The sequence below is a fragment of the Saccoglossus kowalevskii genome, chromosome 6 (assembly GCF_978046115.1).
Source record: "Saccoglossus kowalevskii chromosome 6, keSacKowa6.1, whole genome shotgun sequence".
NCBI lineage: Eukaryota > Metazoa > Hemichordata > Enteropneusta > Harrimaniidae > Saccoglossus > Saccoglossus kowalevskii.
Window position 1 is genome coordinate 24,030,923 of NC_140646.1, and position 14,026 is coordinate 24,044,948.

The following is a 14,026-nucleotide window of genomic DNA, read 5'->3' on the forward strand; positions in this document are numbered from 1 at the left end:
CAATGCAATGCAACACAATAACATACTATACAATGCAATGCAATGCAACACAATAAAATACTATACAATGCAACGCAATGCAACACAATAAAATACTATACAATGCAATGCAACACAATAACATACTATACAATGCAATGCAATGCAACACAATAAAATACTATGCAACACAATACAATACTATGCAATGCTGTGCAATGCAATGCAACACAATAACATACTATGCAATGCAATGCAACACAATAAAATACTATACAATGCAATGCAATGCAACACAATAAAATACTATACAATGCAACGCAATGCAACACAATAAAATACTATACAATGCAACGCAATGCAACACAATAAAATACTATACAATGCAATGCAATGCAACACAATAAAATACTATACAATACAATGCAATGCAACACAATAAAATACTATACAATGCAACGCAATGCAACACAATAAAATACTATACAATGCAATGCAATGCAACACAATAAAATACTATACAATGCAATGCAACACAATAACATACTATACAATGCAATGCAATGCAATGCAACACAATAAAATACTATACAATGCAATGCAATGCAATGCAACACAATAAAATACTATACAATGCAATGCAATGCAATGCAACACAATAAAATACTATACAATGCAATGCAACACAATAACATACTATACAATGCAATGCAATGCAATGCAACACAATAAAATACTATACAATACAATGCAATGCAACACAATAAAATACTATACAATGCAACGCAATGCAACACAATAAAATACTATACAATGCAATGCAATGCAACACAATAAAATACTATACAATGCAATGCAACACAATAACATACTATACAATGCAATGCAATGCAATGCAACACAATAAAATACTATGCAACACAATACAATACTATGCAATGCTGTGCAATGCAATGCAACACAATAAAATACTATACAATGCAACGCAATGCAACACAATACAATACTATGCAATGCTGTGCAATGCAATGCAACACAATACAATACTATGCAACACAATAAAATACTATGCAATGCTGTGCAATGCAATGCAACACAATAACATACTATACAATGCAATGCAACACAATAACATACTATACAATGCAATGCAATGCAACACAATACAATACTATGCAATGCTGTGCAATGCAATGCAACACAATACAATACTATGCAACACAATAAAATACTATGCAATGCTGTGCAATGCAATGCAACACAATAACATACTATACAATGCAATGCAACACAATAACATACTATACAATGCAACGCAATGCAACACAATAAAATACTATGCAACACAATACAATACTATGCAATGCTGTGCAATGCAATGCAACACAATAAAATACTATACAATGCAACGCAATGCAACACAATAAAATACTATACAATGCAATGCAATGCAACACAATAAAATACTATACAATGCAATGCAATGCAACACAATAAAATACTATACAATGCAATGCAATGCAACACAATAAAATACTATACAATGCAATGCAATGCAACACAATAAAATACTATACAATGCAATGCAATGCAACACAATAAAATACTATACAATGCAATGCAACACAATAAAATACTATACAATGCAATGCAATGCAACACAATAAAATACTATACAATGCAATGCAATGCAACACAATAAAATACTATACAATGCAATGCAATGCAACACAATAAAATACTATACAATGCAATGCAACACAATAAAATACTATACAATGCAATGCAATGCAACACAATAAAATACTATACAATGCAATGCAATGCAACACAATAAAATACTATACAATGCAATGCAATGCAACACAATAAAATACTATACAATGCAATGCAATGCAACACAATAAAATACTATACAATGCAATGCAATGCAACACAATAAAATACTATACAATGCAATGCAATGCAACACAATAAAATACTATACAATGCAATGCAATGCAACACAATAAAATACTATACAATGCAATGCAATGCAACACAATAAAATACTATACAATGCAATGCAATGCAACACAACACAATAAAATACTATACAATGCAATGCAATGCAACACAATAAAATACTATACAATGCAATGCAATGCAACACAATAAAATACTATACAATGCAATGCAATGCAACACAATAAAATACTATACAATGCAATGCAATGCAACACAATAAAATACTATACAATGCAATGCAATGCAACACAATAAAATACTATACAATGCAATGCAATGCAACACAACACAATAAAATACTATACAATGCAATACAATGCAACACAATAAAATACTATACAATGCAATGCAATGCAACACAATAAAATACTATACAATGCAATGCAATGCAACACAACACAATAAAATACTATACAATGCAATACAATGCAACACAATAAAATACTATACAATGCAATGCAATGCAACACAATAAAATACTATACAATGCAATGCAATGCAACACAACACAATAAAATACTATACAATGCAATACAATGCAACACAATAAAATACTATACAATGCAATGCAATGCAACACAACACAATAAAATACTATACAATGCAATGCAATGCAACACAATAAAATACTATACAATGCAATGCAATGCAACACAATAAAATACTATACAACGCAATGCAACACAATAAAATACTATACAATGCAATGCAATGCAACACAACACAATAAAATACTATACAATGCAATACAATGCAACACAATAAAATACTATACAATGCAATGCAATGCAACACAATAAAATACTATACAACGCAATGCAACACAATAAAATACTATACAATGCAATGCAATGCAACACAACACAATAAAATACTATACAATGCAATGCAATGCAACACAATAAAATACTATACAATGCAATGCAATGCAACACAACACAATAAAATACTATACAATGCAATACAATGCAACACAATAAAATACTATACAATGCAATGCAATGCAACACAATAAAATACTATACAATGCAATGCAATGCAACACAACACAATAAAATACTATACAATGCAATACAATGCAACACAATAAAATACTATACAATGCAATGCAATGCAACACAATAAAATACTATACAATGCAATGCAATGCAACACAACACAATAAAATACTATACAATGCAATACAATGCAACACAATAAAATACTATACAATGCAATGCAATGCAACACAACACAATAAAATACTATACAATGCAATACAATGCAACACAATAAAATACTATACAATGCAATGCAATGCAACACAATAAAATACTATACAACGCAATGCAACACAATAAAATACTATACAATGCAATGCAATGCAACACAACACAATAAAATACTATACAATGCAATGCAATGCAACACAATAAAATACTATACAATGCAATGCAATGCAACACAACACAATAAAATACTATACAATGCAATACAATGCAACACAATAAAATACTATACAATGCAATGCAATGCAACACAATAAAATACTATACAATGCAATGCAATGCAACACAATAAAATACTATACAATGCTGTGCAATGCAACACAATAAAATACTATACAATGCAATGCAATGCAACACAATAAAATACTATACAATGCAATGCAACACAATAAAATACTATACAATGCAACGCAATGCAACACAATAAAATACTATACAATGCAATGCAATGCAACACAATAAAATACTATACAATGCAACGCAATGCAACACAATAAAATACTATACAATGCAATGCAATGCAACACAATAAAATACTATACAATGCAACGCAATGCAACACAATAAAATACTATACAATGCAATGCAACACAATAAAATACTATACAATGCAACGCAATGCAACACAATAAAATACTATACAATGCTGTGCAATGCAATGCAACACAATAAAATACTATACAATGCAATGCAACACAATAAAATACTATACAATGCAATGCAATGCAACACAATAAAATACTATACAATGCAACGCAATGCAACACAATAAAATACTATACAATGCAACGCAATGCAACACAATAAAATACTATACAATGCAACGCAATGCAACACAATAAAATACTATACAATGCAACGCAATGCAACACAATAAAATACTATACAATGCAACGCAATGCAACACAATAAAATACTATACAATGCAACGCAATGCAACACAATAAAATACTATACAATGCAATGCAATGCAACACAATAAAATACTATACAATGCAATGCAATGCAACACAATAAAATACTATACAATGCAACGCAATGTAACACAATAAAATACTATACAATGCAACGCAATGCAACACAATAAAATACTATACAATGCAACGCAATGCAACACAATAAAATACTATACAATGCAACGCAATGCAACACAATAAAATACTATACAATGCAACGCAATGCAACACAATAAAATACTATACAATGCAATGCAATGCAACACAATAAAATACTATACAATGCAATGCAATGCAACACAATAAAATACTATACAATGCAACGCAATGCAACACAATAAAATACTATACAATGCAACGCAATGCAACACAATAAAATACTATACAATGCAATGCAATGCAACACAATAAAATACTATACAATGCAACGCAATGCAACACAATAAAATACTATACAATGCAACGCAATGCAACACAATAAAATACTATACAATGCAACGCAATGCAACACAATAAAATACTATACAATGCAATGCAATGCAACACAATAAAATACTATACAATGCAACGCAATGCAACACAATAAAATACTATACAATGCAACGCAATGCAACACAATAAAATACTATACAATGCAATGCAATGCAACACAATAAAATACTATACAATGCAACGCAATGCAACACAATAAAATACTATACAATGCAATGCAATGCAACACAATAAAATACTATACAATGCAACGCAATGCAACACAATAAAATACTATACAATGCAATGCAATGCAACACAATAAAATACTATACAATGCAATGCAATGCAACGCAATGCAACACAATAAAATACTATACAATGCAATACAATGCAACACAATAAAATACTATACAATGCAACGCAATGCAACACAATAAAATACTATACAATGCAACGCAATGCAACACAATAAAATACTATACAATGCAACGCAATGCAACACAATAAAATACTATACAATGCAATGCAATGCAACACAATAAAATACTATACAATGCAACGCAATGCAACACAATAAAATACTATACAATGCAACGCAATGCAACACAATAAAATACTATACAATGCAATGCAATGCAACACAATAAAATACTATACAATGCAATGCAATGCAATGCAACACAATAAAATACTATACAATGCAATGCAATGCAACACAATAAAATACTATACAATGCAATGCAATGCAACACAATAAAATACTATACAATGCAATGCAATGCAACACAATAAAATACTATACAATGCAATGCAATGCAACACAATAAAATACTATACAATGCAATGCAATGCAACACAATAAAATACTATACAATGCAATGCAATGCAATGCAACACAATAAAATACTATACAATGCAATGCAATGCAACACAATAAAATACTATACAATGCAATGCAATGCAACACAATAAAATACTATACAATGCAATGCAATGCAACACAATAAAATACTATACAATGCAACGCAATGCAACACAATAAAATACTATACAATGCAATGCAATGCAACACAATAAAATACTATACAATGCAATGCAATGCAATGCAACACAATAAAATACTATACAATGCAACGCAATGCAACACAATAAAATACTATACAATGCAATGCAATGCAACACAATAAAATACTATACAATGCAACGCAATGCAACACAATAAAATACTATACAATGCAATGCAATGCAATGCAACACAATAAAATACTATACAATGCAACGCAATGCAACACAATAAAATACTATACAATGCAATGCAATGCAACACAATAAAATACTATACAATGCAATGCAATGCAACACAATAAAATACTATACAATGCAACGCAATGCAACACAATAAAATACTATACAATGCAACGCAATGCAACACAATAAAATACTATACAATGCAACGCAATGCAACACAATAAAATACTATACAATGCAACGCAATGCAACACAATAAAATACTATACAATGCAACGCAATGCAACACAATAAAATACTATACAATGCAATGCAATGCAACACAATAAAATACTATACAATGCAACGCAATGCAACACAATAAAATACTATACAATGCAATGCAATGCAACACAATAAAATACTATACAATGCAACGCAATGCAACACAATAAAATACTATACAATGCAATGCAATGCAACACAATAAAATACTATACAATGCAATGCAATGCAACACAATAAAATACTATACAATGCAACGCAATGCAACACAATAAAATACTATACAATGCAACGCAATGCAACACAATAAAATACTATACAATGCAACGCAATGCAACACAATAAAATACTATACAATGCAATGCAATGCAACGCAATGCAACACAATAAAATACTATACAATGCAACACAATAAAATACTATACAATGCAACGCAATGCAACACAATAAAATACTATACAATGCAACGCAATGCAACACAATAAAATACTATACAATGCAACGCAATGCAACACAATAAAATACTATACAATGCAACGCAATGCAACACAATAAAATACTATACAATGCAACGCAATGCAACACAATAAAATACTATACAATGCAACGCAATGCAACACAATAAAATACTATACAATGCAATGCAATGCAACACAATAAAATACTATACAATGCAACGCAATGCAACACAATAAAATACTATACAATGCAATGCAATGCAACACAATAAAATACTATACAATGCAACGCAATGCAACACAATAAAATACTATACAATGCAATGCAATGCAACACAATAAAATACTATACAATGCAATGCAATGCAACACAATAAAATACTATACAATGCAACGCAATGCAACACAATACAATACTATACAATGCAACGCAATGCAACACAATAAAATACTATACAATGCAATGCAATGCAATGCAACACAATAAAATACTATACAATGCAACGCAATGCAACACAATAAAATACTATACAATGCAATGCAATGCAACACAATAAAATACTATACAATGCAATGCAATGCAACACAATAAAATACTATACAATGCAACGCAATGCAACACAATAAAATACTATACAATGCAACGCAATGCAACACAATAAAATACTATACAATGCAACGCAATGCAACACAATAAAATACTATACAATGCAACGCAATGCAACACAATAAAATACTATACAATGCAACGCAATGCAACACAATAAAATACTATACAATGCAATGCAATGCAACACAATAAAATACTATACAATGCAACGCAATGCAACACAATAAAATACTATACAATGCAACGCAATGCAACACAATAAAATACTATACAATGCAATGCAATGCAACACAATAAAATACTATACAATGCAACGCAATGCAACACAATAAAATACTATACAATGCAACGCAATGCAACACAATAAAATACTATACAATGCAACGCAATGCAACACAATAAAATACTATACAATGCAATGCAATGCAACACAATAAAATACTATACAATGCAACGCAATGCAACACAATAAAATACTATACAATGCAACGCAATGCAACACAATAAAATACTATACAATGCAATGCAATGCAACACAATAAAATACTATACAATGCAACGCAATGCAACACAATAAAATACTATACAATGCAACGCAATGCAACACAATAAAATACTATACAATGCAATGCAATGCAACACAATAAAATACTATACAATGCAATGCAATGCAACACAATAAAATACTATACAATGCAACGCAATGCAACACAATACAATACTATACAATGCAACGCAATGCAACACAATAAAATACTATGCTATGCTATGCAACACACATTTTCTGTTTCTTCATTTCTTGTAGCTAATCATTGATGCAGCTAGTGCAATAAAGTGCTTGACTGATTGAATTTATTTTTTATTTAATTTGTAATTTTAACATGTATTGTCGTAATTAAATAATTTAATCATAAATTACTATTTCTGATCTGTTATTAGTGGTGCTTACTGTGTCTATCTAGTCAAAATAAGACAATACAGTACATTGAATGCAATTTGGTTTATTTGTCCTTCTATTGAAGATGTGCTTCTAGTCACAGAAAATAGAGGGACTGTGTTCTCTACTGGCTGGTTTAAGTGTTTTGGGTACTTAAATTGATCTGTATAATGTGTTTGGTTGTTGTATTCATCTAGCTAAGCTGCTTTTCACTCACACCTTGACTGAGATGATGTATAGGTTTTTGGAACCACAAAGCAATTTCAGTTGAATAGCTGTTTGTGTACCTCTTGTACAATTTATGCTTTGGCCTTGTATATACACGCAGTTTGTTCTAGTCGCAATCTTAACATTGAAGTGTCATAGTCTGCAACTAATGCTTGGAGTTCAATCTATATTATAATTACCGACATGCTGTGTTTGGTAACTTGAACTTGAGCATCATACAGTGGACTTGAGTTTTCTCCTCAAGGTGAAGTAGGTCCAATCCAAGTAGCAGTTTCCTTCTCCAGTTTGAATTAAAAAAAAGGCGGTGTCCGCTTGATGATAAATGATGATGCCACTTTTCAAATTTGCATTCTATGTGCTATCAAATTTAAAATGGCTGACATATATTGGAAATTGGCACCCATTACTTTTTTATCGATCACAAACCCTAGCTGTATCCTTGCCTTGAAGTGTAGGTGCTGCTTTAATTTTGCTCAAATCAGCTCAAATCAGCTCAAATCGCCCTACGACTTTCCAGCTCTACTTGGTTACCATCATTTTGTTCTTGAATCAAAAAACACAGTGCATTGTGGGTAAAATTATTGTTGATCTGAAATGGTTTGTCACAAGACTGTGTTCACCTGTGTGTGCAGATGATATTGTTCTTCAGAATTCCCAATCTATTGCTATACTTGCAACCAATGCCCCGAACAGTTGCCCCTAGAGTACAGATGTACATCCTATTGTTCAATACACAACTTCCTGTATACACTGTAAAATGTTTGATTTACACTGTTATTTGATGTCACAGATTTTCGTATGTTTAAGCATTGTCACTTGGGTTTAAATTAACAAAATCTAGCAGTGAAATAATCTATAACTGAGTTGCACAATGCTGTATTACTAGAAAAAGGATTCAAAATGGCCGCCATTTTGGCTTGCGAGACTCATTCAATGTACAATAATGCACAAGCTCATTTCCCTGGATCCAACTTTTTTTTGGCTCATTCACATGCCAACCAAGTAATTGTAATTCAATTTACTTACGAATATGGATTTAATTTAACAGATTTCTTTTCATTCAAAATAGTGAAACTAATAGTAATATACACAATGAGAATAACTGTGATGACGGGAATGAACAACAGATCATTCAACAGAATGGCTTTACAGTTTGCACTTTATATATCTAAATGCATATATACATGTAGATGATGTGAAAACAAGAACATACATTTCCTATCTTGTTTGTAAAACATTTTGATTAAAATTCCTCAGTAGGCGACTGCATGGACCCACAGATTGTTTTCTCGCTCAATGAAAAATGCAGTAATTGTCTACTTATTGCTTCTCTCTGGTGGTTGTGTAAACATCAGTGGATTTGTTCGATCCCTGACATAAGAACATTTCTACAACTGTCAAGTTTACAAGTGTTAATTTTATGCTTATATATTAAACATCTTTATATCAAGTTCATGGTGAATGGAACACATCACAATTGGTTTTGAAATGTTGAGCTGCGATGTTTTTCCCTATTATATCAGTTTCTCTAGAACTAAATTTTGAAAAAATAAAAAGATACTACAGTTCAAGTAATTTCCCCTGTATTAACACGTGGGCAATAGACTGTTCTTCCGTGAAAACGTCTGCCTCTCCACCTAAACCCCCACCTCATTTGGGAAACGTCCTTAATTTGATATAATTTTGGGGATTTTTTTTTCTTATGCAAGGAATGTTTCATATAAATGATATGTATATTTGACAAGTGGGAGTTGTTGAGGCGGCATATGTTATCATTAAATCACTTGAAAACTATCTGTAAAAACGAGGTCCAACGAGGTCACTGGATCTCGTTAAAAATATGGTTGGCATTCATATGGTGATTGCCCAACTTTTGTATGAGGGGTACCTTAAAAGCACAACAATTGACGGCTGAAGAATGCAGCGGCTCTTGTTGCTATGGTCGGCTGCATGCATGCCTTCCTTCGAAAATAGCTCAGCCATGCAGCCTTCCCAATGCCCTTATGCAAAAATGTACTTTGTTTTTTCATACTCCACAAATGTGTTGATCCTGAAAGTTGTTGTTCTATTAATTTTTAATATATTTAGAAACGTTTCCCATTCACATATACAATGTATTCTATATTACCAACTCATTGTTAGATAAATAAGACTACTCTGTATGTGTTTGTAAGAGATACTGTATAAGGTAATTCACATGTAACAATGCGTGACCAGGTGAATTTTTGTGCAGATTGTTCTTCACTGAATGTCACCTCTTCACAAGAAATACTAGTGAATTGCACTGGAATTCAGTCTGGCCATTACAATTTATTATTGTGATGAAATGTTGGTCCTTAACAAGGCAACATGGGCACATTGCCCTGTTGTAGTGACAAATAATAATTTGACTTTTTTTTTTTAAATATTATTTCTCTATAAAATTAATAGAGCAGTACAAAAACTGAAACCAAATTTAGGGAATTAGCATTGTTGTACTTTCTAAAAAGTTCTGTACACTGCATTTGATAATTCGCATGTATGTATATGTAGATATATGCTCCGTACTACAAGTATCATCAATATAATTGCTTCTTATTGCACCCTTGCTAATAAAGTCCTGGCGTATAAATTATCTGGTCTGTTTTAGCTTTAAATTGTGAAAAGTGGGCTTAACATAAACTCGTCCTTTGAAGATATTGTACAAAGTTTTGTGTTAAATTCCTGCATGAAATTTTTCTGAAGATTACATTTAATACTAAGAAAACAATTTCTGATGTCTGCTGATCGGAATTCATGTCTCGTTCTTTGTGCCTGAGTGAACTGAACTCATCTCTTAGGGTAGGTCTCGCTAGAATAGTTGTTTACATACTGGTAATGAGACTGATTATAGAATTATTATTAATCATAATTTGTTGTACATTCCGTTAAGTAGCAATCATTTCTTTCTGCCTTTATCACTTATTTCTCATTAACCTTCAGAATGTCCTTTCTGTATTTCTGGTAATTACCATCAGTGTTCAATTAGTAAAAGTTACCATCTAGTTAATCATCCACCTGCCCAACAGCTTATCTTCTAAAAAGTATACCAAGACATATTTCCATTTAGCTGTTTTTGCCCCACGTTTTTGATGACCTACCCCCGGTATTTCATTAAAGAATCTCATTATTTGAGCCCCTGTTGTTACAGCCAACAGTATAGTGTGATTTCTTTGTCATCTTAGTATGATTCACTTCATGATGCCTAGGTTTAGACCCATTAATTTGCACAATTAAATCTACATGTCGTCTTTTGTATATTTTTCAAACTTAGTATGATTCACTTCATGATACTCAAGTTTCTATAATAATACCCAACTCTGCTTGGTATTCATACATGGTATCACTGCAATAAATTCAGTAATACTGCACAGTTTTCTCCGATTAACGTGAATATTGTGATGTTTACGACCACATAGTGTATCTAATTAAAACAAGAATGTATGTAAGCATTTTGTGGGATTTTTAAAGTTCACAACTACCGACTAGCGTATATATATCTGTCATACTACAATAGAAAATCTTGCTACAAAGTAAATTACTCAACCAATCAAAAAACATTTTACTTCTAGAATATACCTGCATCATATTGTAGCATGGCTTTTTTCTGTTTGAAACGCGCATTCCGAGTGGCTCTTCCAAAATGTGAGATTTGAACGGTACTTTCTATTGGAGTTTATCAGATCTTCAGACGGCTTTCACAGTACTGTAAAATACTTCATTTTAGCTGGAATTAATTTTCACTGAAAAAAATGTTTTGGCAGTTCTGTATCAAGTTCATTTTCTCTGATTCTCTGAGTTGAATGTAAAATATAGGGGGAAGAAGTTTATTTGCTTCAGCAAAAATAGCGAAAATAAAGTATGTTACCATACAGTAAAACCAAATTACAAAAAAATGTAGTAAAAGTAATGGGGGAAAAAAAGACAATTTATTCTATAAAAGCCAAAACTATAGATATTATTTTAATCAGCTAGTGATACAAGTATTTCATAGCAAAATGCCACAACAGGCAATGATGTGCACCACGGTCATGATAAAAAACAGTCCATGTAATATACTCATTCATCCCCTATGCTTTTAACCAGCGGATCTGATTTACATCATTTAAAAACTAATGAGACCAGAGTGTTTTATGATACATAAAAATACTGTAAAACATGTTGAAAAAGCGATATGCAATTTTAGCGAATTGTAGTAAAATGACGTAAGAGTGAAATGTTGATTTAGCAAATCTCTCTTGTCATTGTTGATTTCTTGTTTGGCGGCCATATTGAATTGATAATTAATGATAGCGACATCTTGAATTAGCGAATCAGTTCTCTCGCTAAATTCGCGAAAAAGACATGTTTTACAGTAACATCTTTGACCAAAGTGTACCTGTTTAATGTCATTGACAGTTGCTAGGCAACGTATAGCTCGTATCGATGACATTAGTCAATCCGTGTGTTACCTAATAAGTATTATAATAGTGATATTATATTTCTTATGCAAAAGTCTGAATAAGTGATATGTTGTCAATGATGTATACCGCTATGAGGCTTTTCACAGGCCTTTGCATGTTTGCATATCCACATTGGCGCAACATGTAATATAATAATTGTGATATTTAATAATTTTTCAGAAGAACTAAGAAAATTTATATTTTTTTGTGAGGCTTCTTTCATTTTTTTTTTTTAGTTGTATGTTGTGCATTAATTAGGTTCTGTATGCATTTAATTAAATTTAATAATTATACTAGAAATCCGGGTTTGAAATTATTCTGATTAAAATTTACTGAGGTTTGAACAAATTTGAAGCATGGAGTTCTTTATAACCACAATTCGAGTTCCTTTCGCCTATCCGTAAACTTACATATATTTTTTCTCAGGATAACCATGAAATCATCCAAAGTATTGCAAGATTTGTATACACAGCTTTTCAGATTAGATATAATTTGTTAGTGTGAGTTCTCCAATAGATGAGTTGTATATGTGTGTGTATGTGTATATATATATATATAATACTTTATTTTATTGAGGCGAAAAAAGTCACGCCTGTAACTTGTAACTTTCGCATTGTAACCTGTTCCCCTAGGTTAGTGGGGTATATTTCTTTAGAGAAATGGAAATAAAATAATAATAATATAATGTGCATTATTGTATTGAAAACATGAACATGAAAGGCAGTAATATTTTGGCACCACAAATATCTTAATTTATGTAAACACTATTCTGTTAAATTTAACGAGATCAAACTCATTAAATGTGTCCACGCAAGTAAATGGCCGTAATTTATCATTATTATTAAGCACAGGCATTAACCTTACTTGGAATTTGTATTACCTAATATGGTAGTATGATGGTGCTGAGCGTGACATAATTTATTGCTTGATGGTACCAGGTGTGTCTAATAAAGGCTATTCTTATTACTACGTTTATTTATCACTTTGTTTTGTAAAAACTGGTGGCGAATATCCACAAGTGTGTGTTTATGTGAATACCCCGTCAAAATAGTCTGTATTTGTTCATTGCCGTGGGTGTGCTTGTGTAAATAACTAGTGTCTATGGTCAAAATAAAATGAACCAGTACACAATAAATG

At 31.4% G+C, this 14,026-nt stretch overlaps 1 protein-coding gene across 1 annotated transcript in view; it reads left to right on the plus strand.

Annotated features, from left to right (window-relative positions):
• LOC100377778 (rhophilin-2-like) overlaps positions 1 to 14,026 on the plus strand; it is a 37,086-nt gene that overhangs the window by 11,729 nt on the left and 11,331 nt on the right. The window lies entirely within an intron of this gene.